Source organism: Adiantum capillus-veneris, chromosome 22 (genome assembly GCF_014529385.1).
Source record: "Adiantum capillus-veneris isolate H3 chromosome 22, ASM1452938v2, whole genome shotgun sequence".
Lineage (NCBI taxonomy): Eukaryota > Viridiplantae > Streptophyta > Polypodiopsida > Polypodiales > Pteridaceae > Adiantum > Adiantum capillus-veneris.
This window is the reverse complement of record NC_140952.1, coordinates 102,894,338-102,921,994: the sequence shown is the minus strand read 5'-3', so window position 1 is coordinate 102,921,994 and position 27,657 is coordinate 102,894,338. Positions and strand designations below refer to the sequence as shown.

At 41.8% G+C, this 27,657-nt stretch overlaps 1 pseudogene across 1 annotated transcript; it reads right to left on the bottom strand.

Annotated features, from left to right (window-relative positions):
- Nucleotides 1-1,130: 1,130 nt before the first annotated feature.
- On the bottom strand, nt 1,131-4,926 carry LOC147429935 (uncharacterized; annotated as a pseudogene). Its single transcript, XR_015185911.1, has 2 exons — nt 2,269-4,926; nt 1,131-2,185 (listed from the first exon to the last, which is right to left on the bottom strand). The product of XR_015185911.1 is annotated as an uncharacterized LOC147429935 (transcript).
- Nucleotides 4,927-27,657: the final 22,731 nt, after the last annotated feature.

The following is a 27,657-nucleotide window of genomic DNA, read 5'->3' as shown; positions in this document are numbered from 1 at the left end:
ACTTTGAGATTACAATCATAAACCCATTCAGATAGGAAACATCCGCCAATCACTGCAACATAAACCATGAGCACGCAGTCAATCATCCCAACCTTTGACCCTTCGCAGTAATGTATACTCACACATAAACAGTCCCGACACCCTCGTGTATCCCAAGATCATTGACAGACATAAAGTTTGCCCTCAAGCTTTCATCCTCCAAGCATAGATCACAATCATACAGAGAGCATCCACTCTTTCAACACACACTAGAACTTGTACCCTATATTCACACCCTACACGCAATAGAATCACTGAGATACACGACATGCATGTGAACAAGAGAAAGAGGGTGTAAACATTTTTTTTTCAGAAACAAACGGCATGATCCTCCTCTTCAAAAAGAGATGCTCCCCTCCTGCAGAGCTGGAGGCTCTCTTTCTCTGCAGTCGTTTGCAGCCCTACCTGCTAAAAGCAAACGTGACCCTTTTCATTCCCTCGAGCTCGCCCTCCTGGAGCTGGACAGCTTGGCTTCCTACCTCATCCAGCCCTCCTCCGGATTGCCTTCTCTAGAGAGCTCTCCAAGCCCGCTCTCCCCTTCTCTTAGCTAGCACTCGGTCCTTCTCTTTACATCTCTATAAGCGGCTCTCCAATCACCTGCTTATAGCCATGCTTTATATAGCCTGCAGCCACTGCCGATTATGGATGCCCCGACTCCTTTACAGCATCAAGTCCTCCTTTATCTGCAGTTTGTGGCCCCTGTGCTACCAAACTCGACGAGCTCTAGCCCTTTTTGCCTATGGGTTCATCCCCCTTTGCTGCAGTAGTAAGCAACCCTGTACATTGTCTGCTCATTGTTGCTCATTGTGGCTACTCTCAAGCCTTTCCTCTTCTTTCTCTCTCTCCCTTTCCGGCAATGGCCCCTAGACTTGGCCACCCCTTACCTTCTGAGTCGAGTGGCCCTTCCTGGCCCCCCCTGGCAGTGCCATCCTCCTCACCACAACCATCCAAGATCCTACAGATGTCGCCCTTGCAGAGTCACCTCCATGCACCTCCTCCTCGTCATACAATTGGTGACCTCCCCTTCTCCTATGAGCTGCCTCTTTTTGATCTCTCAAGCAGCTCCTGGCCAGCCTCCTCATGCTATCCACTTGTCTCCTTACAACTTAAGAGCACTACAGTGGCACCGCCACCTTCCATTCAGAGCAGGTCGACGTCGTTTTTTTCTTTTTCTTTTTTCCTTAAAAAAAACTCTTGCTTGGCAACCTTTCCCACGTTCACTATCAACCCCAATTGCTGAGGTTTAAAAAATCATCATTTACTCCTCGTCATCCCCGCTTCAAGCTATGCTCAGCACAAAGATTTATAAAAAGAATATTTCTCGCATCGATGACCATATGGCCACCAAGTAAATATAAACCGCTCCCCAAGTCGATCCTGTGATGTCGAGATCTCCGTTGGGTGAGGAGACGACCGCCATGATTGCTTTCGACTTCGAGCTCAATGCGACATTCAACAATTCCCAAGAGATCGATCTCGAACTTCATCCTGGCACAACTTCCTCCCTAGAACTCTAAATGACAAGCCCAAAATACGAGTTGTAGAGCATAATCGAGGCTACGTAAAAAGATATCAATCACCGAGCTTTAGGCATTTCTAAGCATCCCAACTAGTAGAGCTCCAAAATCACAACTTGGCTAGTAAAAGGCCGCATCTGGCATACACATCACTGTGAGACTTGCTCCAACATGCATCTAAGTCCTGCCAAAGTCCGATACCATCAACCTGCCTGATGCCCTATCCCTGCCGTCGCTGATACTTCCACAGGTCGACACAGTTTGGGTGCACCATCACTTCCCACCCCCTCGTTGAGCATTCATGCTCAACCATAGCATTATTTAGATAAAAGAAGTATGTATAGAGAGAATGATATATAATAACTACATAGACTGCATAAGAAAAATGATAATGGCTATAGAAATAGGATAGAGATAGAGAGAAAAAAAATTTATATTGCATATCCTCCAGGGTCAAATGGAAAGCTCGAAGCTTCCCGAAGCATGGCATAGAGTCCACCTGGATCAAATATAAAGCATTGGTTGTGGCCATCCACTTGTAAAGCATGTATATCCAAGCCTTCCTTTGCACTTGTAGGCCAATAGACGGGCCACCCTTCCAGCTCTTTATAGCACGGAGCTTCGTCACCCTGCATCCACAAGCCTTCATGCCAACCATAAACATACTTTCGACCACTTGAAGCATTGGTACCATAAGCAGTTATCATGTCACCTGTTAGGGAACTCTCCGTAGTATAGTCTTCTTCAAAAAAACCTCGCAACTAATACAAAGATACCCGTAAAGCAACCTTCAACACCGCAAGTGTCCATAGCACCACATAAAATAGCAAGACATAAAATAGCAAGACCCTGCCATTTGTCTCCACCTGCTGCATAGCCAAGCAAACCTGATCCCTTTGCAAACCTATATCCAAACCCTCTGTAAACAGCTCCAAGGCCACCTTTTCATACTCAAGAGTATGACTTGCTAGAGCTTCAACCTGTTCTTCAAATACCTCATCACCAACAAGGTTGGTGGCACCTTCCTCTCGACATGGAACCTCTCCCTTATAGGCTGCACCTGTATTAGTTTCCATAGAGTCATCTGATGGAGCTAGCTCTCCACGGCTACACACAAACTCTGCAACTTCAAAGTACACCTCGACATGCCCATCAAGGCAAGGTTGCCCCACCCCCTGCATAGATAAATCAACTTGATCTACCACAGCTTCTGTTCCTAGCTCCTACAAGTCATCCTCAAAAACCTGCTCTTCAATCAAACTGGATGCACAATCAAACCACATTTCTTCTAGCAAGTACTCACCACCACCACACACAAGATAGGGCTGCTCGATTGACCTGTTCACACAAGGCATCTCCACACTTACACTATGCTCCTCTTTTACCTTTAGATGACTGACAGGCAACTCGTATACATCTGCGGCTCCACTTCATCTACATGAAAAACATCATAACTTTCATACCTAGAAGAGATGGATTGTGTCTCCCACATGCTATCTGTGTCCAAAGCACTTCTAGAGCTATGAGAGCTGTTGGAATCCTCTTTTGAACTTGCCAATTCTTGGACCACTGCTACCTTTCTCGTTGCTGGTTCTGGAACCAACACTTCTTCTTTAAGATCTTCTATCACCTCGTCCTCTTGAGCAAGCAAATTGGGTGGCACTCTAAATATGCCTCTTTGTATTTTTTGAGACCTGGTTGGCACTTGTTCTACCTCTTCTAGCCTGGCATCAGCTTCACGTGCTTTGATCAAATGCATCTCGATGAGAGAAGGATTTTTCACCATCTCATGCTCATCAATCGATTTGAGCTTAGGTCCACTGGCTGCCATGATTGTAGATTGTAGCAATCCCGCCTCTATTTTGTTCTTCATCTTTCGACTCTTTGCTCTGACAACCTTATAGCTTCGTCATAAGTCTTTGGATCTTCATAGTCCACCCTCTCACAAACATAGGGATGCAAGCAAGAAAGAAACCTTTCTAGCTTAAAGTATCCCCTTTCTAGCTTAAAGTATCCCCCATGGGTTGCTTGGGTAACAGCCGCAAAATCCACCCAATAAGCTTCAAATTTATCAACAAAAGCATTGAAATTTGCACTTACGTCCTACTGCAAGCCTTTGATCTTTGCATCTGCTTCTGAAGCCGACACCACTTTTCGATACCTTTGTAGAAAGTGCTCCCGAAATTCGATCCAATTCTTCTTGTGCACATCTTCTAAGCCATCGAACCAAACTTTTGCTTTGACTCACAGCACCAAAGGTAGAGTCCGGAGCTTTGCTTCATCACCTGGCATCTGCAATACTGTGAGCATAAATAGCTCAAAATCGGCAATCCAATCGCTGCATCTTCATCTCCTTTGAAGACTCGACCAAACTCCTGCTTCATCTTGACTCACGAACACTTTGTTAGGAAGCAATCAATGGATCCTCAGTGGGGGCACCACAAGATGGAAAGGGGGAAATGAGAAAACCACCAGCACACTCAGTGAATGCCTATATATAGCCCAGTGATTTCACAGTGCCCCTATCCCCTATTTACCAAACCCCGAGATACCCACTCTGCAAACAATCAATGTCCAAGCCCGGTCCCGACCAACCCCGACTACACCAATTCTAACACTTACAATCATAAACCCATTCAGATAGGAAACATCCGTTAATCACTCCAACATAAACCGTAAGCACGCAGTCAATCATCCCAACCTTTGACCCTTCGCAGTAATGTATACTCACACATAAACAGTCCTGACACCCTCATGCATCCCAAGATCATTGACAGACATAAAGTTTGCCCTCAAGCTTTCATCCTCCAAGCATAGATCACAATCATACACAGAGCATCCACTCTTTCAACACACACTAGAACTTGTACCCTATATTCACACCCTACACGCAACAGAATCACTCAGAAACGCGACATGCATGTGCACAAGAGAAAGAGGGTGTAAACATTTTCTTTTCAGAAACAAACGGCCTGATCCTCCTCTTCAAAAAGCGATGCTCCCCTCCTGCAGAGCTGGAGGCTCTTTCTCTGCAGTCGTTTGCAGCCCTACCTGCTAAAAGCGAACGTGACCCTTTTCATTCCCTCGAGCTCACCCTCCTGGAGCTGGACAGCTTGGCTCCCTACCTCATCCAGCCCTCCTCCAGATTGCCTTCTCTGAGCCCTCCAAGCTCGCTCTCCCCTTCTCTTAGCTAGCACTCGGTCCTTCTCTTTGCAGCTCTATAAGCGACTCTCCAATCACCTGCTTATGGCCATGCTTTATATAGCCTGCAGCCACTGCCGATTATGGATGCCCCGACTCCTTTACAGCATCAAGTCCTCCTTTATCTGCAGTTTGTGGCCCCTGTGCTACCAAACTCGACGAGCTCTAGCCCTTTTTGCCTATGGGTTCATCCCCCTTTGCTGCAGTAGTAAGCAACCCTGTACATTGTCTGCTCATTGTGGCTACTCTCGAGCCTTTCCTCTTCTCTCTCTCTCTCCCTTTCCGGCAATGGCCCCTAGACTCGGCCTCCCTTACCTTCTGAGTCGAGTGGCCCTTCCTGGCCCCCCCTGGCAGTGCCATCCTCCTCACCACAACCATCCAAGATCCTACAGATGTCGCCCTTGCAGAGTCACCTCCATGCACCTCCTCCTCGTCATACAATTGGTGACCTCCCCTTCTCCTATGAGCTGCCTCTTTTTGATCTCTCAAGCAGCTCCTGGCCAGCCTCCTCATGCTATCCACTTGTCTCCTTACAACTTAGAGCACTACAGTGGCACCGCCACCTTCCATTCAGAGCAGGTCGACGTCGTTTTTTTCTTTTTCTTTTTTCCTTAAAAAAAACTCTTGCTTGGCAACCTTTCCCACGTTCACTATCAACCCCAATTGCTGAGGTTTAAAAAATCATCATTTACTCCTCGTCATCCCCGCTTCAAGCTATGCTCAGCACAAAGATTTATAAAAAGAATATTTCTCGCATCGATGACCATATGGCCACCAAGTAAATATAAACCGCTCCCCAAGTCGATCCTGTGATGTCGAGATCTCCGTTGGGTGAGGAGACGACCGCCATGATTGCTTTCGACTTTGACCTCAATGCGACATTCAACAATTCCCAAGAGATCGATCTCGACCTTCATTCTGGCACAGCTTCCTCCCTAGAACTTTGAATGACAAACCCAAAACACGAGTTGTAGAGCATAACCGAGGCTATAGGAAAAGATATCAATCACTAAGCTTCAGGCATTTGTAATCATCCCGACTAGAAGAGCTCCAAAATCACAACTTGACCAGTAAAAGGCCGCATCTGCATACACATCACTGTGAGACTTGCTCCAACGTGCATCTGAGCCCTGCCAAAGTCCGATAGCATCAACCTGCCTTATGCCCTATCCCTGCTACCACTACAAGAGGCTCTTCACATTAGCGACGCTCACACAGCGACGCTCCAAAAAAAAATTCCCGGCGTCGCTATGAGCGTCGCTATAAGCGTCGCTATGAGCGTCGCAAATTTCTTTGTAAATTTGCGACGCTCATAGCGACGCTCATAGCGACGCCAGCTGGGGTAAAAAAAATAACCGAGCGCGCCCAAAAACTCAGATCTCAGATCTGAGTTTTTCGGCGCCCTCAAGCAAAGAGCAGGTAACGCTCTCCCTCACTCTCTCTCTCTCTCTCTCTCTTTTTCTTTTACACACACACACACACACACACACACACACACACACACACACACGCACGAGGAGAGGAAGGAGAGACAGGTATGCTCCTTCCCTCTCCTCATTCTCATGTTCCCTTCCTTTCTTTCTCTCTCCCTCGCTCTCTCTCTCACACACACACACATACACACACACATATAGTGTTTTTGAGAGAGAGAGAGAGAGAGAGAGAGAGAGAGAGAGAGAGAGAGTGCAAAAACGCACACACATACATAAACAAAGAATGCACACACACATTGAGAGAGAAAAAGAGAGAGAGAGCATGCATAAACAAAAAACGCACGCATTGAGAGAGGAAAAGAGAGAGAGAACATGCATAAACAAAAAACGCACACATTGAGAGAGGAAAAGAGAAAGAAAACATGCATACGATCCAAAAAAACGCACACACATTGAAAGAGAAAGAAAGAGAAACTAAGGGAGCGTCGTAGGAAACTAATTAAAATTAAAAGACCTAAAGATCTAGCCGACGAGGAGTTGAACTGAAGACCTATTATTCAAGAGAGAAATGGCATAATCAATCTATCATACTTGGCATGGGTGATAGAAAGGTTATACCATTTATCTCTTTTTATTGGCACACACATCCACACACGCGCACACACACAGGAAGAAGAGAGTTATAACGTCGTAGGAAACTATTTTAAAAGACGTTAAAGATTAGGTTATATGTAGACTTACATTAAATTAGATTTAGGTTTATTTTTAACTAGATTTACATTTATTTAAGCTAGATTTAGATTTATGTTATATTAGATTAGATGCGGGTCTCCATAGACTGCGATGCCTGCATGAAGCGGGTGAAGAAAGCCCTCAATGGAATATAGGGTATTGCTGCCTTCTCTCATAGTGGGCTCCGTCGATCCAAAAGTACTGGTGAAATGTCTTCAGAAGATAGGGAAGAAGGTGGATCTTCAGGGCGGCAAGAGTCACTACATCCCCGACACAATGACCATCTAGACAACCTCTAGTCATTAGACTTACGTTAAATTAGATTTAGCTTTATTTTTAGTTAGATTTACGTTTATTTAAATTTACGCTTATTTACGTTAGATCGAGTCCACGCAAAAATTACTTACGGTTTAGGGTTTAGAGTTAGACGAACAGTGAAAAGATCTACTGTGAAAAGATGTTAAGATGAAGTGAAGTGCTACAGCTAGAGAAGAGGCACACGATTGGCATAAAATGTGTCAGGTACGTTCATAGTGGACTTTAATATCATTGCATAAAATGTGGACTTTAATATCATTGCTGCACATACTTTACAGTTTATTTTACCGGTTGCCATTGAGGGATGTTTGTCTCTCGACATCCGTAACACAATCTACAAACTTGCAAAGCTGGTGCAATGGATCTCACAAAAGGAGATCGACGTAGACTCCATACCATTCGCCAAACTAAATGCTGCGGAGCTTGTGTGCATGTTTGAGAAACATTTTCCTACTACAATGCTAACCATTCAGGTGCATCTTCTTATTCACATAGTTGATGAGGTGGAAATAGCTGGCACAGTTCATTCCAGATGGATGTTCTTCTTAGAGCGTTTCATGAAAACGCTTAAGGGATATGTGCGTCAAAAGGCACGTCCGGAGGGTAGCATGGCAGAAGGTTGGTTGGTATCAGAGTCCCTAGTGTACATTGGAGAGTGGCTAGACGGATTTGATAAATCCCGGGACACGCTATGGCGAACCATAGATGATGAGCGCATATCTGGGATTGTCATGTGCAATCTCGGTGTTGAGAAGAAGATGACGGAAGATCTAGAGGCTAAAATCAACCGATTTTGCATGCTTCACAATCCAGTGATGCAAAAGTGGATTTCACAATATGAGGATGCAAAGCAAGAGCGACAAAGGGCACGAATCGAGTGGAGACGGGGAAGACGACCACCGATGCACTATCCAGCGGTTCTGGAGAGCCTACCAACCTTCATGAGCTTAAGATGGTTGCACAACCAATTGAAAAGCGCACAACAATGCGGTGACGAAGTGACTGAAGAAGAGTGGGAGTACTCTCGGGGTTGCGCGACCAAGGTAAGTTTGCAATGTACGACTAGCAAGTGACTTTATTTATAAACGTTTGAACGGCCACTCATAATCTTTGTTCGTTGTAGTATAAGTCATACACAGCAGCATGGTGTAAAGGTCGACATTTTAGGGTGGAACGAATCGACAAAAAGCGTTTTACTCAAGATTGTGGAATCATGGCAAAATTTGAACAGTCTAGTCGACGACGTTCCTCTGATGCAGATCCCGTGGTGGCGGAACTCACTTACTTCGGCACGCTGCAAGAGATTTTGAGGATCGATTACAGAGGATTTTTTGTCGACTTGTTCGACGTGCAATGGTTCAAGATAATCATGGAGGGTCGAAACGCTACTGTGCGTAGAGGAGAGTCTGGTTTTCTTGAGGTGGATTCTACTAAGAAATGGACTGACCTAAGAGACACTTTCGTACTACCCGAGCATTGTGAACAAGTAAGTATATATATAAATAGTTAACATCCCCCTTTTACAAGTTATGTGCTTGAAAGCTCTCATGTAAGTTATGTGGCTTTGGCAGGTAGTATTTCATCCTACAAAGTCTACATCAAACTGGTGGTACGTCATAGAGTTAGCCCCTCGTAGTGCAAGGACGTATGAAGGCTACCATGTGCCAATCACAACGACATCAATGGAGGAGATCAGAGAAGATGCTCAATCAGAAGCCGCTGCGGTGGTGCCAGACGAGCATCAAGATGCTACTGCTCTATATGGGGTGCATGCAGAGGAGCTACAAAATGAAACAGAGGATATGTGTTTAAACGGAGAGCTCTATATAGATATAGGAAGTTATGCTGAGTTATGCGAGGATGAGAGAGAGATCTCTTAAAGCCACAAATATTGTATTTGAACAATTTTGCTCCGTGCTGTAAAAGCTCTAGCTCTCTAAGTAGCTTCCATGGTGTGTAACGCTCTTTTCTACTCGCGCTCACATCTTTTGATTGAAAATTCTGAGTTTTCGACTTGCCTCTTCTACCACTCGATTCATTGCGTCATTGTATTTATATGCGTCATTACGTCATTGTATTTAATGGTCTTTGCGTCATTGTCTACTCTATTCATTCAATATTAAGTTTAAATATTCGTGTGTTTAATGCAGGTATGGATGATGAGGAGTTTCTTTCTTCTTTGTCACCGCAGCAGAGACAGTGGTACGTGGAGCGTCATCGCTCTGGCGCATCATCGCGCGTTCCTACACCATCCGCATCTCCCTCTCTTTCGGAGCATTCGGCGCGCTCCGAAGCTTCGGCGTCGACGAGACGAGCGTCACACTCTTCTAGACACCGGCGCTCTAGTGGTGGCGGTGGCGGTTGTTGTGGGGATTCCGCCACCGATGCCTCCACACCGCCTCGTGTTCGACGAGGCTCTTTACCCTCCCCTTCTTTGCCCGCCCCCACACCAGCCACAGCATCGCCGTCTACGCCAGGTTTTGCACGGCTGACTGTTCCTAGAAGCTACACACCTCTACCTACTCCGCCAGGAGCCACCCCACTCGACACTCCTCGCTTCGGGGCCCAGACGCCGGTGGAGACACCTGACGTCCGTACCCCCATCGACACGCCGCTAGAGACCCCTGCCGGGACACCCAGGTTCACGCGTCACCGGCCAGAGGGCTTGCCTTACTCCGTCGACATCAGCGGCGGCATCATCATGGATGATGACGGCAAGAAGGTGATCTCGCGCATGCGTGGTCTTTGCTCTCAGCTGTTTAGACACTATATACTAAACAAATGGAGTGAAGTACCAAGTGATTTAAAAAACAGAGTCATCAGCATACTTCATGATGAGTTTCCCGTTCCAACACGGGATCAGCGCTTCAATGAAGACCTGATGAAGATTCGAATGCGCGAATACTGCAAACACAAGCGTTCCGAAGTGCAAAAAGCAATCAAGAATGGGTGGAATAGGCCAGATTGGCTGGCCAAAGAAGATTGGAAGAATGCGAAGAAAGCAGCGCGCGAGAATCCCGACAAGTGGAAGCAACAAAAGGATGCAGCCAGAGCGCGAGTAGAGGCAGGGAGCTCGGACCACTTGGGGAGCGGTGGATGGGCATCATTTGAGGCCGATTTTGTAAGTCTTTTCACATTGCTCTTTATGCATGTTCGATAGTTTAGGGTTTATGAGTTTTTTAGTTCTAACATAATGAAATCTTTGTATGTTTTGACAGTGGTCGATGACAGGACGTGATCCCACACCGTACGAGCGCGAGTACGCAGGCAGGAAGGGCTTAAACGCCCTGATGGACATTCTCAGTTCTCGCAGCGGCATGGTTAGTATTAGGGTTTACTCTTTTTTATTTTTTGTATTGTTTTATAAATGTCGTTATATGTTTATACTTACTGAAAACTGTCTTATTGTCTTTTTTTGCAGAATCCGACAGATACGCCGCTTGGACGCGATGAGACGTCTGATTAGACGACGTCAGTTTAGCCGTATCTAGATAGCATTAGTTTAGGGTTTCTCATAGCTTATGTATCATGAGACGGATTTTATACGTCTTTTTGAACCATGTATATTATTACATTTGTCACCGCAATTCCTTTTGCCAATCAATTCTTTATGCCTATGATGTTGTACAATTGTCATTATTACATTTGCCAATCAATTCAGTTTGTCTATGATGTGTACAATTGTCAATTTTGCAAACAATGCGTCTTGTGGGTGACTATTTTGGGTCTATTATTTACCTTTGCACTTTTTTTAAAAAGTGAATCAAGTACAATATGGTTGATGGGTGGCAGGCATTCAATGTCCTGCCACCAAAAAAATATTCTCTCAGGCGTCGCTATGCGTCGCTATTTATGGCTCTGTAGCGTCGCTATATGCGTCGCTATACTCTTCTGTGAGAGCGTCGCTATAAGCGTCGCTATAGGCGTCGCTATGAGCGTCGCTCTATAGCGACGCCTATAGCGACGCTTATAGCGACGCTCTCGTAGCGACGCTTTTAGCGACGCTTTTAGCGACGCTTATAGCGACGCCGGGGGTTATAAAAACCCAGTGTATTTCCGTCGCTAAGAGCGTCACAAGAACACATAACCTCTTGTAGTGTACTGATACTTCCACAGGTTAACACAGTTTGGGTGCACCAACGTTGTGCATCCTTTTAGATGTAGGTCCGTTTTGAGAGTTTCATTTCTCAAGCCCTCTATGAAGAGAACTGAATCTCCCTCATCTTGTGGTAGCTCTCGTGTAGGACATCTCTCGAGGCATTGTTTGAAGCAAAGCAAGCCTCCTTCACTCTTTTATTCGCTTTTTTGTTTGAAAGCGTAGATGTGTGACACCTTGTTGTGTTTGATTCCCCTTTTCGAGAACTCCTCTACAAACTCTTGTAAGAGTTGTGCTATGTTGGGAAAATAATCTCTATCTAGTGGCTGGAACCAACTCAAGGCTGTCCCTTCTAATGTCAGCCCAAATCCCTCATACTAAGTATGGAAATATGCAATCTGTTCAGCTCTCAAAACTTGTTTGAAGAGTGAGACATGAGCATATGGATCCCCTGACCCACTGTACTTTGTCTTAGCACACCGAGCCACTTGATATGGTCTTAATCATTGTGGTTCTTTCACCAATATAACCAATTCGTGGTCTCTTGGAAAGAGATCTATCTCTCGCTATATCCTCTCGTCTTGGAGAAAATCCTGGTGGAATCCTCTCAGATATGTGATCTGGCATTGTTATTGGTTGAAAGTAAGTAGAGATTGGAGTACCCTTGTGTGTGTATTGTTCTAAGTCAACTAGATTGACAAGTTTGTACTCACCTCCATACTTATCTACCATCAAAACTTGCACTCTGTTTTGGCATCTGTATACGTGAACGCATAGAGATTCTTATGGGTGGTCAACTCTCTAGCATAGTGTTCTATACACTTGTAGAATATATATTGATCTCCATTTGTGAATCTATATATGCCCTCATGAGGGTAATCTGTAAGCACTCTCATGGATTCATTGGCTTTGATGAATCTCACATTCGGTTTGTTGATCAAAGGATGCCTCTCCTCTATGTATTCTCCCAATCCCCCTATTGTAGGCATTGCAGCGTTTTCATGCCTCTGAGTGGAGTAGAGAACCCGAGCGGCGGATGATTTGTCATGGTCAAGGCTCACTCAGATCTCTCAAGATAGTACTTGAGAAGCCCAACTTGGCTTAGTGCAACTTATCCCTTTTTGCCCCTGGTAAGGTCTCTCAAAAGTCAGGAATATGTGACTTTTTGGTCTCTAGAAACTAGTCTTGGGGTACCATAAAAGTTTGAATTTAGTAAACCTGAAAAAACTCAGTTATTGCCCACAAGATTTCTTCCTGGCTATACGTGACTCAATTTGGAGTTATCTATCAAAATTTAGAGCAATTTTAGTGAACTACACTTGAAACAGGACTCAAAACAGTCTCAAGACCACAACACAGGAACTTTGGATAGTATCTTGGTTCCAGAAGGTATTTTTAGCTCAAACTTGAGATTTGGAATGTTCTCAAGTATGTCTACAAGATCATCAAGTTAGCTACCCCCATTATGCTGAGGTACATGGATCGTGATCCATGTTCCCCTCTCAAACCTTTTTTCCAAATTTTAACAAATTTTGACTATGTGTAGACAAGGTCATATGCAGACTATATACCAATTTTTAGCAAATTCTGAGGTGGAGGTACATGGATCGCAATCCATGTTCAACCACATCTGGACTTGTCCTCTTACGAATTTGTTCCTGACTATGTCCAAAAGCTAAATCTCAAATCTTTTTGAATTTGGACTTGGTTTGGTAGGTCAAATGGCTTGAATACTAGGTTTGCACTGCGGTTTTCAGTCTGTCACCTGTTTTGCTCCCTTTTGACCCAAATTTGCTCATTTTTTTCTAAAATTGGACTTGGGGACATGTTTCCTTATGTATGCACTACTGACCCAAAAAGTTTCAAGTCAAGTTGTTACTATGGGTACATGGATTGCGATCCATGTTTGGAGCCCAAATTGACTTCTCTTGGTACCATCAAATTCAACATGATTAGGAGGTCCTATGGTATCATTTTTTTTTTAAATGGACCTCTAGACTGAAAGTTAGGTCAAATCTGACACTTTGTCATAGTACTTGGTAATTCAGAGATTTTAGTCCGGTTTTGGATATCCAAATTCACTTTTGAAAAGACCACTACACTCCTTGTGATATCCTCTAGCTATGGTGCAAATATGGTATCAGTCTGTGACAAAGAAACATGGATCACGATCCATGTATCTAAGTGTCAGATGGTACTAAAACTTGACTCACAACTTGCCCTTGGTATCCTGATGCTAGCTATGTGGTTTTTGTGTGATTTGGACTTGTTTAGGCCATGCAAAAGTCAATCCCTAGGTATGTTTTAGGGTTTTCCTCTTTGAACAGGTTTTTGCTCTTTTGATCCACTTTTTGGAGTTTTTTTGACAAAAATTCTTTGAGGACTTTTGTTCACAATGGTCTCTGCTATACAGGCTGGAAAAGTTTATGTCCAAAAATTTCTCAGGGGTACATGGATCGCAATCCATGTTCTAACACTTTTGGATCTATATTTTTGGTGTGCTAATAGCTTACAATGTTTGTACCTTGCTCCAAAAATCTTTTTGAATTTGGATCAGTTTTGCCCTACCAAATCTGACTTCTACAGTATGCTGTGACAATTTTGACAATGTTCAGTTTTTTGCTCTTTTGACCACTTTTTGCAACTTTTGCCATATGATTCTTCTAGGAAAGTTGTTCCAAACGGTACTAGCTAGCTACTCCTTAAATCTCAGCCAAAAAATTTTCATGAGTTACATGGATCGCGATCTATGTTTGGAAGCCAAATTGACTTTTCTTGGTACTATTGGGATCAACATGTTTACTAGATGCTATGGTATCAAAAGTTTTGGATTTGGACTAGTTTTTGTCATTCAAAAGCAAGTTCTTCTGTTTGTCTTGCAATTTTTGGCTATCCGGCTTAATTTTGGTGTTTTTATCATTTTTTTGTTATGGCCCATTTTGGAAAAGTTGTTCCAAATGATATCAGGGATGTACTTGTCAAATATCAATCCCAAATGTCAAAAGGTACATGGATCGTGATCCATGTGTTTTGCAGCATTTTTTCATGAATTTTATTCTGTTGGTTCTCTATGCCCTGTAGAAGCCAAATCTCACCCATTTTTGAATTTGGATCCCAAAATCTCAAGATTTGCTCAATTTTGTGTCTAAATCCCTATTTTTACTATTTTTGTCCTAACAACCCAATTTTGCTGTGATTTTTAAGTTTTTCTTTCAATCAAACTTGATGAGAGCAATATCCCACTAATGGACAATGTCACTGATCACTTTTCCCCAAAAATGGTCCCTGGGGTACATGGATATCGCGATTCATGTTCCTCCACATATTCTGGCCAAACTTTTCAAATTGCTTCTAGAGAGTCTATTGATGCCCTTGATCCACAAATTTTTGAATTTGGATCACTTTTGAGGTCTCTACCATCAAATTTTCAAAATATTAGAGTTATGGTCCTTTTCACCAAAATATGGTTTTTACCTTTTTTTTCCTCAATCTTTTAGCCCAAATTTGATGGTTGTAGTTTTCACTTACCCTAATCCTAAGTACAGAATTGAAACATGAAATATAAAAAAACAGAATGGTACAAAATAAAGTTGAAAAGATAAACGGTACATCACTCTGAAAGCATAGAGAAAATCGAAGACTGAAATGCTTTTGGCTATCTCACTCACAACCCTCTTTACCTCTTCAGAATAGATCTATCAAGTCCTCAACTTCTAGACTCTATCAAGCACTAAACCCTGTGTCTAGCTGCTTCATTGCTAAGGTTTAAATGGAATGGAGAGACAAACCTTCGGAAAATAACTCTCTAAATATGCACTAGGTCACTCACCATCTAAGAATCATATCCCCGACAACTGCCCCAATGTTAGCGGGTCGCTGCGAGACGGACGTCTGCAGCATAGCTTCTTGGTACTAACATAATGTCAATACTCAGGGAAGTGACTCGGATGGGACACGAAGAATCTTTGAGATCGTCAATCTCAAGAAGTGAACCTTAACAAGCAAACACACCAACTCAACAAGCAAACCAACACACAATGATCAGGGAAATCTGCCTATGTTCTTTCTCACAGCTCTAGGTCACCACGCCATTTCGGCACTTGGACGGACTCGAAATGCAACAAAACTTTAGGAGGAGCTCTAGGACACCTAGGGACACTATCCTACCGACTGTGGTTGCAATCTGACAAGGTACCAAAATCACGATACATCATGAAAAAGGTCTTGAAAACTGCAACAGATCAGTCCAGAAAGGTCATCCTATTCCAACATTTCTCGTGGATTCGTTGGGATATCCATTGTATTTCCTTACGGATCTCTGAATCCTTCCCTTTCTAATGGGGCTTCATCTACCCAAGCCTTGGCTGGCTTCAATGTTTCTTCGGGTATCGTGTATGGTTCAATGGCTGCAATGATATCCTTTAAGGACAACCTTCCCTTCTTAGCTAGTGATTTGCTGGCTTCCAATGATCCTCTCATGTCTAGCACCATTTGGTGTGTTGTGTGCGTCATACAAAGTCGTAGAAGGTCCACGCACTCTAGGTCTCTCAAGCTCTCTCTCACTTGTGAATAGTGAAAATGAGCTAATAAGTGGACCCAAATTAACTTATATCGGGATTTCCCGGACCACTTGTTGCAAACTTGACATGTTCTCCTATCTTGTCACGAGAATGCACTTTAGACTCGAAAATTTCTTCATTTAGACTCCGTTTGCTTTGTTTTTGAAAAATTTGTCATTTCATCCAAAAATTGGCCAAATCGGGCTTATCGCAACTTTTCTCATACTCGCACCTCGTCTTCACCATAAGCTGTTGTTCACTTATTGATCACTCCCATATTTTTCTTTTTCACTATGTTGCCATTTCACCTATTTTTTCTATTTTTCTTTCTTTTTCTCTAGTAAAGTAACAAAAAATAAAAGAAAATAGCTAACTTGACCCGAAAAATACCCAAAAATAAATATAATTAGATAATAGCATATAAACCACTATATACATGTATCTATAGTATTTTTGGTCGGATTGCTCCGTTTTCTCTTTTTTTTTTGCATAATAACTACGATTTTTATATATGTATACACACCTAGAGGCTCATCTTTGGTGTTTGTCCTCTATTACCTATTGTAACACATTAATTAAGGGCATATATACTTTGGGTTTACCAAAATTCTTGTAAAACACAAGGAACCCCAAAGTCATGGAAAATAGTGCCCCTTTTTACACTTGTAAGTCTGTCAGGTCCGCATTGAGAATGCCTTCCCCCTTCCTAGTTGAGGTCCTCCTGGACGACGGTGTATCACCCGAGGGTATGTGCTATTCATAGGAATCAACGATGTGCTAATGCTAGCCATGTAATTCGTCCCTATATGCATACTCAGGCAATTCATGGAAAGATTAATGTTGTGCATGAGGAAGGTATAAGCACGATGCTTATTGGCATTCGACGTTGAAGTTTCCTGTGAAAGTATGACTATGGTGAGAGTGGTGAAACAATAAGCTCTCCAATTTTTTTTCGTTGTACTTGATAGAAAACTTAGCTGGTGAAACCATTTGGCTGTGAGTCACCTCTGTAGTTGTGGTTGTTCGTCATTTAGGTATCCAAATCGGAGTTGGGCAATCATTCTTAGGAACCCAATTTTTTTGAACTTTGCGTATGGTCGGATTGGGACATGCTTGTGGTTGTTTTTCAAAGAGTGTACTGATTGGAGTTCCTTGGTTTGTTGTTTTGGAATCCAAATTTGTCCAAGCTTACTTTGGGCCATAAGTAATTTCTTTGGTACCCATGGTTGCTTAAGGAGAAACTTTGGTTTTAGCTTGCGGGTTGTAGTGGAGTTCGGTGGAGATATATCTTTGAATCAATTTTTTTCAAACCTTGCAACTTGATCCTTTCTAATCCATATCTTCTTGGTAGCTTTGGTGGGCAAAGTAGGTGGGGTTCATCGTGGTACGATGTCATGAATTCCCGTTAATTGTTTCTTACCCGTTGAACTCTTGTCCTAGGGAAGAGTACTTGTTATAATGACTTGCTTTGCTTGTGTTGTTGGTCTCTTTGGAATCCATTGTTGGACAATGGTTTTTTGTAAGGGTTGCTTACCTTTATCCATCAATTGCATGGTTTGTCTATAGCTATAGTAGCAAAATGAACTTGCTGGTTTCCTGAAGCAGATTGGATGTTGACTATATTGTAGCTCCAATTAATTTGTACATTATACCTTCTCTACCAAGGTTGCCCGAGCAATAAAGGATGTTGTGTGAGCTTATCATATACGACATAAAATTTATGCAGATAGAGGTATTGGTCTTCCTGTACTAGAGCACTTTCCAACCCATTACCTTGATTGAGTACTCTAAATAACTGTGGAGATTTTGTTGTGTTGGCTGTAATTGATTGTCGAGTTGGAGTTGCTTGTATAAATTCAGGCTACCTTGAGCACCTGAATCAAGAATTGTCATCGCCTCCACTTGATTGCATCCTAGTTTGATAGCAATTGCGGGATCGTGCATGTTCTTGGTTTCAAATTTTGTTACTTTAATGGCATTAATCTTCAGGGGAGGCCCATGTTGTAGTTGTTGTCAAAGAAGCCTTCGTTTTGCTATTTGTTCCTTGGCCTCTACTTGTGCTTCTACAACAATCTACTATTTTTCTTGGGTCCATTTCTTTTCCTTGTGGATTTTTAGAAGCATACTTGGGCTTAGTGGTAAATGAATTTTTTTTGGCCGACATCCACTAATCCAGTTGGGCATTTCTTCAGCATCCATGTAGCAAGCTTGACAACCCTGCTTGGTGATAAATCAAAGGGTCTCATCCCTCACCTTTTAAGTTTCTTAGCATGTTGTTTTAAAGTGTAAATTGGGACATACTAGCCTATTTTGAATTCTTTTGATCATACATGCTTATCAAAAAACTCATTTTTCCTTCGTTTTTTGTGCGTAGATGGAAGCTACTGCTTTTAAGCAAAGCTCATCTATCCTTTCAAGGCCATCTATTCGTGAAGACATTTCATGGCTTGTCCACTCTAGTTGTTTGGCTACTCTTAGTGTTGGGATTATGAATTCCATAGGCAAGATAGATTTAAGACCAAATACCATGTTGTACAATGTTATTCCAATCGAGGTTTTATAAGCAATTCTATAAGCCCATAGTGTCGAATGTAGCTTCAGATCCCAATCCGTTCTTGATTTTGAGATTATTTTGGTTAAGACTGTGCATAGAGTCTTATTTGTAGCTTTTGCCTGCCCATTAGCCTATGGGTGGTACGGAGCAAACTTTTTATGAACTACCATGAACTCATCAAGAAGATTTTCAATTATGTCATTTATAAAATGTGTGCTCCGATCACTAGCAATTTCTATAGGTAGACCATATCTCACAAAGACATTTTCATATAGAAATTATGCAGTAGTTTTGGCATCAACTTTTTGTGTAGCTTTAGCTTCGACCCATTTAATGAGATAATCCATGGCTACAATGATATATTAGGTATGTGTTTTGTGAGCGGGGGGTGAAATTGGTCCCACAAAGTCTATTTTCACTTAGCAAAATTTCTAGCTCCCATCATTGGCTGTAAGGGCATCTCATCCCGTTTTATTGGAACTTTGGTGCATTGACAAGAGTCACGTCATCTTGTGTATTCCTCCTCATCCATATGTAATGTTGGCCACCATATTCTAGCGGTGAGGACAATTTTTGTTGTTTGGCGTTCAATTATTCCTTCATGTGCTTGCTCAAGGATTGGAATGTACATGCTTTTCGTTGTGCATAACCTAAGCTGGTTATCCTTTCCTCGTTTATAAAGCTGGTTTTCAATCAAAGTGAAGTTGTGAGCTATTTTGTTCACCCTCTGTCTTGCTTTGGTGGTATTTTTAGGAAATGTTTGTGTTTCCAATAAGTCAACAATATGTTGACTCCATTCTGGTGTAAATGTTATTTGAAACAGTGTCGCATGTTCTACTGGTGGGTTTGATCTGCATTTGGTACAACTAGTTATATAATCATGAACATCAACACACATAGTTGTCCAATGCACTCCCAATTGTCTCAAGCATTGAAAAGTTTTTGTGGATGAGCAGTGAGATGTTAAGTCCTGGTTATGTACTTCCAGCAAGTAGGCATCGTATTCCTCTGGATTTATGCACACTCATAGGATACCGTCGCAGCCTAGATGATATAAACGTCCACCAATCAACTGAAAGTTCTTAGCTTGTTGAATTGTTTGTAGTGTATGGTCTTGGTTAGTCTTGTCAAATTCTCCACCGTGTGATAGTAGGCTTACTATCTCGTGGGACCACTTAGGTACCATTTCTACATTGAAGAGATATGCATCTGGGAGATGATTGTCTACTCCCTTAGGAGCTTCTTCATTTGGTAATCTAGAAAGGTGATCTACTCGAAGATGTGTCTTCCCCTGTTTAATTGATATATTAATGTCAAACTCAAGCAATATCATGAACCATCTTACGATTCACCCTGTATTGCATGGTTTGATGACAAGGTATAAGAGGGCTTGATGGTCTATGAAAAACACAAACTTATTTGCGAGGAGATAATGCCAAAATTTCTTAAAACCATCTACATTTCTTCCATACATCCTTGGTCGTGATGGCTCCACTATTGAGAATTGCCATGGTGGTGACACCTTCTAATTCAATTGGAAGCGTGGTATTTCCATCTTCCCCTTCACAATATTATCCTACCTTGTCTAAGCGTACTGGTTGCATGTTTTTTTTTAGGCTTATCTAATTCTTTGATTCCTTCCTGCATTCGTAAAGTAGGATCCTTTACCCCAAATTTTTATAGGCATTTTCCTACTGTAGTCCACAAGTGAGGTCTTATTTTGAGAAGCTCGGTGAGAGTAATAGTACAAGCCACTGGAGTAGACAATATGGTTATCAACCCCTAGATAAGAGTCCATCACTTTTCTTGTAGAGAGTCTTTTTGATGGTACAGTTTTCACATGAAACTTTGCTTCATACTCTCCCATATAAGAGGGTAAAGTTATTAAAAATATAGCTTGAATATACAAAGATCTTACAGATCACTTGTCTCCCCAATACAAGTGCATCTCCAAGTTTTCTTGAGGTCCCACCTCAAATTCTTCAATAGGAGGAAGAAAGACATTTCTTCCCATACTAGGTTGGTTAATTCTTTGGCTCAATTCATTGGCCTCATTAGCTTCTGTTATCTGCTTCCAAATCTCATTCAAGCCATCGTCCCCTTTATACATTTCCGGTATGATAGGTTGAAAACCTTCAGACTCTTGTTATGTAGTGTTCATCACTATCCCAGGTCTTTCAATCGACTTCTCCAATTCCAATTCAAATTTTTGGACTGACAATTTTCCTTCTAGATTCATGTATTGGAGGGGTTCTTGGTATTGATACTGGAAGTTCTACCCACTCATCTGGTTTTCTTGTCGTTGGCTCTAGCAAGGATTGGGCTGTTTGGATCATCTTTTGACACATTTCTAGCCTTTGTTTTTCTAGCTCTGCATAGGGATATGTCATCCATCTTTGTTCTTGTGTTTGGTTGATTTTAAGCCTTCATTTCATAGGCCTTCAACAATGCATCTAGATGTTCATTTACTTTCTTGACTAGTACAAATCCTGTCATAATAATCAATATCTAATGCTCCTAAATGATTTTCTCATATTAAACTGATCATTTAATGTGGGAAAGTGCCAGGGGATAAAAAGCTAGAATATTGGTTAAGCTAGCAGACCGGCCACAGTAGGGATCCAAAGGAGGGAAAATAGGGATCCAAAGGGGGGGCCATCTGCAAAAGAGCCATGTGCAACAATGGGCTAAAAAGACCCTAAGGTTCAGCCCATTAAGACTTCCAAAATGCTAAGGTTCCAAAATTCAAAGGTTGTGTCCAAAGGTCAACCCTAGGGGAAATTGGATGCTTTGTGTGTAACTAAAAAGTCTTTGCATATCCCTACATGGGAGGGGGTGAGCCCTTCTTCTAGGGGATGAGAGAGAAAGTCACACACACACACACACAGGCTCCCTTTACACAAAGGGAATTAGGGACACATGTCAGCTCCCTAGCCCAGATGCCCACAAGGTGTGCCCAATTCCTATTGGATGGACTTGGAGGTGGACCAATGAGAATTAGGCTAGAGTAAATCTAGTTTAATTAATTTAAAAACACTTAATAAAAGAACCAATGAGAATTAAGTCTCCTAGAAGACTATTGGACAGTCTCCCAAGGGGTCCAATGAGCATTCAGGAGCCCAATGGCTTGCCTGATTCCTATTGGACAGGAGGCAAAGGGGTCCAATGAGAGTTTAGTTTAATTATTAAATTACCTAAAGCTCTCACAAAAGGGGAAAGGGGGACACATGTTAGAAGGCTATCACTTATGCTGCTTAATAGCCATTGGCTTGACTTGGGGAGGTCCAATGGGGAGCCTGCAAGAGCAAATAGCAAGAGGGCTCGCCCAAGAGAGAGAGGGGGCTGATTTTTGCAAGGCATTATCACACACACACTCACACAATCTCATGTGTGAAGAAAGAGAAGACTATCTCTTCCCAAGCTTTAATGGAGAGCTCATCACCTACTCCAAGCTTGTGAGATAGAAGCCTACATTGACACACTCTTGGCTTGTGGATGCAAATCCAACCAAGAGCCAAGCTTCAATGCATGCTCATCTCCTGTACCAAGCTAATTACTAAGCTAAAGCTATGCTAATATGAGTGATTATGTGAGGAGATGTACATCTTTCTCGTAAGATACTCCTTCTTCCTCTAAATCTACTCTCATACCCTGCTAGCTCTCACCATCTTCGAAGGTGTGTGAGGTCTTGGGTCTGAGAACGGGGATAATTAAAGTTGTGTTTACTAAGTGTTTTGCTTAGTGCATGAAGCTTTCATCTTCATTGCACTAGCTAGTCTTGAAGGAACACAAAGAATTGTATTGTACAATGTCTCTCTTGATGGGAGAAACCATAATACAAAGCCTTTTGGAGGGGGGACCGGCTCCATGTAAATCCGGTCCTCAACTCTTGTCAATAGCTTAATTTCTCTCTCTTTTGAAAATATTATTGATGCTATCTAACTAGGTGTTATGCTTTTTGTTGCTCTCTCCACCCAAGCACTCTTGTAATTCTCATTAGGAATCTATTCTAATGAAATGCCCACTATGTTCATGCTAATTTCCGCTACACACAAGTTATTATATAGGCCATTAAATGTTACAAATCCTCTCGATCCCGCACTTTTTTGTTCCCTTTTCTTCTCAGGCTTTATGACTTTTGGAGTTTCTGGTTTCTGAACAAGCATCTTGGGACTTTTCCCACTGAACTTTGTCGCACCCACTTTGGGATTTGGTGCATCCATTGGAGGTATTGGAAGTGTTCTTGGTATTCTTACCGGTAGTGGAATGAAAGGTAAAGTAGGTACCCCTGCTGGTACAAACTACAACTATCTTCTTGCCTTGAAATTTGTCTGAGCTAGCAGTATATTAACCAATTTTCCCAAGAGTGGGTTTGTTGTGGGAGGAGTTGCTTGTTTGCCTCATTGGTTTGCAGGTGGGGTCTCCTACAGCCTGTTTTTAGGTTCTTGCAGTTCAGCCCCCTCCCCAAATATTTCATCTCCTGTAGCAACCCCCCTTATAGGCTCTTCTTGGTCATCACTACTAGACTCCTCTTCATGCCTTCCCCTTGCATTAAATTCTCTCCTAAGTCTAAATCTTGTGCCATATGAGTGTTGTGTTACATTAAAACCTTGCCCTGACTCACTCATGCATTGCTTCTTCTTCTTTATCTTAAGTACTGTGCCAACACCATTCTTTCATACAGACTGTAACATTGTGGCGAATTGCAAGCAAAAAGGACTGAACTACCTTATCAACAAAAATATTCTTGATTTATCATGGTATCTCGAGGAGTAAATCCTTCAAGAAGACTATTGCATGCTCCTCAAACTCTTCTTGCAAGGTTACCCAATTGGAAGTTTCCCTCATGTGGTCCAAGTCAACCAACATATCAAGAACCTGTTGAATTCCTGAGTGCCATATGGATCAAGCTGAATTCCATACAACTGCAGGATCGCCAAAGTGTTAGGGGTTCACCACCCTAATAGTATTCAATACAGGCACTACAATGACACTGCATGCTACACTACAAGACTGCACATAAGAATACTGAAGAACACCATGAATTAACAAAAGAAGGTACTGTATTGTTCAATGATCACATGATTATAAGAAAAAAATAAGTAGTATGACTACAAAAAGAAGTGTCTAACTGCCCAACTGTCTACACTACCTCAAGAACTGATCTAGTCGCCTCAAAATAACCCATCAACTTATACCAGCTTAAACACCAAACATTGGTGTAAAGACACCCTTAAGGTTCAAGGTTCCAACCTCAGTTACATACAAAAAGTAAATAGAAAGTCATTATTGACACTGATGTATCAGGGAAGTAATAGTGTAGCCAACTACACATACATCTTGGCCTCCAAAGAAAACTCACAACTCTTTTGTACCATTCAAATATCTCATCACGCTTTTTGTCCCTCCTAATTCTTCTTGCCAAGATTCACCATAAATCTACTAACAACTCCCAATGCAAACACAATGTCTTGATGATTCACAATCATGGAACAAGTTGAAGAGCTGACCGTGGTTGCATAAGGTATCTTAGCCATCTCAGTTGTTCCTCATCATATTTGGGACAATCCTCTTGACTGATTCTTAGATATGAAAGCCATGGAGTAGATATTGGCTCCCCCCCTTCCCTGCGTGTCTCCCCTCCATGTTGAATTTCTTCAATACATGGCAACTATACTCTTTTGTGACAAATAAAGAATATTTTTTGACATGTATTGCAAAATGTACATATCAAAATAGGGTTTGCTTCACCCAAGTCCTTCATGTCAAAGTTATCATGTGACTTCTACTCACAAAATCCATCGTCTATATTACTTACTCAAAGAAACAAAACCTCACAATATTTACAACACCATGCAAAGAAAATCAAACCATGGAGAGAGCCATCAAGAATGATTATATGGACCAAGTAAGCATGACTTGCTACAAGTCACAATTGATGCAAGATTGGGACCACCACCTCTAGCCTCTAACATGAGCATGTATATTACTGCTATTTTGAATGTAGGTCAACTAGCTTATTCTAGTGAAAAGGATCCAAGCTTTCTATGAGACTTGCAAAAGATAGGAAAAGATCATCTCAATATAGAGAATAAATGCAACCAAATTACTCTAGTGAAAAGGATCAAAGCTTTCTAAAAGACTTGCAAGATATAGCAAAAGATCATCTCAACATCAACAAACATTTTCAAGCTCTATATTTGAAGCGGATTGACTTATTGGAAAACTATGAGTAAAGTTTTTGGGTCTTATGAATTCACAAATAAACCTGAAGGTCTTTTCTCCATGTGGTTTTTGCTTTGCCTTGTAGTTAAGAATTTAGCTTGGGTCTAGAAACTATCCATGCTCTTACAAGATCTGATAAGAACAACCAATGCATCTTTTGCTCACATTTAATCAAAAAATTTAACCTAAAGACCAATTCTGCTTTACCTTGAGGATTGGCCTTAATGAGGGAATAACTGGCATCTAAATTGTTTGAAGTGTGAGGCCTAGGGTAAGGTAGTCTAGGGCCAAGGTCCAAAACACACATGCGGTATAGGGGCACTGATATTTAGTAGAAAAGGGCCTATATTAGTCATGGATGAGTGGAGAGTTGCATGTGCTAGTCCCCAGTCTCTCATATTGCTATCAGAGAATTAGTCTAATCAATTTAAAAATTCTTGATAAAAGAACCAATGGAAATTAAGCTCCCTAGAAGATTATTGGACAGTCTACCAAGGGGTCCAATGAGCATCCAATAGTCGAATGGCTTGCTTGATTCCTATTGGCCTGAAGACCAGTGGCCAGAAGACCAAATGGTCCAATGAGAGTTCAAATAAATTATTTAACTACCTTAAGCTCTCACAAAAGGGGAAAGGGGCACACATGTCACATGGATATCAATTATGATTATAAAGTGTTATTGGTTAAGCTTTGCAGGAGCCAATGAGAAGCCAGCAAGAGCAATTTGGAGGAGGGGTTGACCAGGTAGAGAGAGAGTCAGCATTTTTAGTATAGCTCACTTTTTGCTACACACACACAACTATGTGTTGACAAAGAACTCCATATCCTTCTCCAAGCATTAAGAAGTAGAGGCCTACACCAACAACTCTTGGCTATGGAATGCAAATCCAGCCAAGATCCAAGTTTCAATGGCATGCTCGTCTCCTCTACCATGCTAATTACTAAGCTAAGCTATGCTATTAGAGTGATTATGTGAGGAGAATACTTCTTTCTCATAAGGTACATCTTCTTCCTCTCAATCTTTTCTCATTCCCTACTAGCTCTCACCATTTTTGAAGGCGTGTGAGGTCTTGGGACTAAGGCTAGGGACACTAGGTGTGTTTCTCAAGCATAATTTGGTGCATGGAGCTTCCATATTTATTGCACCAACAAGTTTTGTCAAGGAACACAAACTTTTGTATTGTGCAAAAGTCTCCTTTGATGGGAGAAGCTATAATACAAATACTTTTTGGAGGGGGGACCGGCCCCATGTAAATTTGGTCCTCAACTGTTGTCATTTGTTCTATTTCTCTCTCTTTTCAAGTATTGTCTATGCCAAACTAGCTAGGTGTAAATTGCTATGTTGCTTCTCAAACTAAGTACTCTCTCTATGCTCATCAGGAACTTGTTCTTAATGAAATGATCACTATGTTATCATTTTTCCCTACACACAAGTTACTAGTACATTAAATGTTATAGTTGGAGGAGAGGGCTAAATTGAAATGTACAAAATTTGATGAGGATACTCCCAAAAATGTTTACCATGCTGCCTTGAAGAAAAAATGATTCATGCCATTGTTGAGAAGTATTTTTTTCATACTTTTAGTAAAGGGGCAACCTATTTGCCCTCTCCACATAAGCAAGGAGCAGTGGAGTGGGTAGTATTGGCAAACCACTATGGAACTACAAGCTCTTAAGATGTCATGAATGATTGAGGATTCCAATGTTTGCTACAAATCATCCTCTATCCATAACGGATTTCAAAGAGTCTTGACATGAGTTGGGATTAAGTAAAAAGAGACAGAAAAACACAACACCCATTTGAATTGGAAAATTCCATGCAAAGCCATTGATCTATTGGTCTATTATGCACAACAAGTGGTGGCTTTGGGTACAACAAGCAGGGAAGTAGGGACTCTATACTAGTCATGGCATCATATACAAGTTCTTACCTTTGAAAAATGAGGTTGTGAGGCTCTACAAAGGGCTCTCCAATTTAAGGAGTGATGATGCCATGCAACGACTTGTGAGAGGCATGCAATAGCTCGCTAACAGACTCCATAGTTTAGCAAATAAGTGAGATAAATTTAAAGTTTTAACTTGTTGAATCCTGTAAAAATCCCCACAATATATAAATGAAAAGAAAATGTTTCTTATCTGAAGCACAACTTTGACCCTACTCCCACTATTGGACAATCTAAGGTACGTTTTATGAGTGCAATTAAGACATACATTAATTGCAGGGATGTTTATGCTTCCAATCCAATAGCTTGCTTCACATGGTCAAGGATCTTTATAGTCAATTAAGACATACATTAATTGCAAGGATGTTGTTAACTGAGACGACGTGAGTTAATAGAAGATGTTTAAGACCGAAGACGTATAAATGCACATTGAGGATGAATACAAAGAAGCAGTGAAGATTGGAGTTACACATTTTCCCAAAATAGTCATGTATTGTAAATTCTCAATTTATTTCAAGCCATTGCAATATTTTTAATGTTTTAGGGCTCAATGAGAGTTCCAAGATGCAAAGATAGGTCATTTAGTGTGCCTAGGTTGCAGATTCAATAAATGGTGAAGTTCTAAAGGCCTTGGGTGCCCAGACATTGCAAATTTTACCCTAGGTATTGAGGCGGTCTGGGGCGGGCAACAAGAAGAGTGGCCTCTAAGCACTCTTCTAGGCTCCCGTACTGCTCAATTGGGTTGGGGTTGGAAAAAGCAACCACACACACACACAAACCCGCAACCTAACCGTACACAAATTTGGGGCACCACCTAGTTTTGGATGCGAACTAGGACGCGTAAAGAGAGAGAGATTGATTGATTTATCGTCCACGTAGGTCATATATGACCCATGGGACCGTCACAAAAGACATTACATCGACTCATTGCTTCTAAGTGAAGCCATCGGATACATATCAGTTAAGGACTGAGGGTCCAATCATCGGGGTAAAAGAAAAAAGAGGGAAAAAAGGAAACAAGATCTAGGGGGGGTTGGATA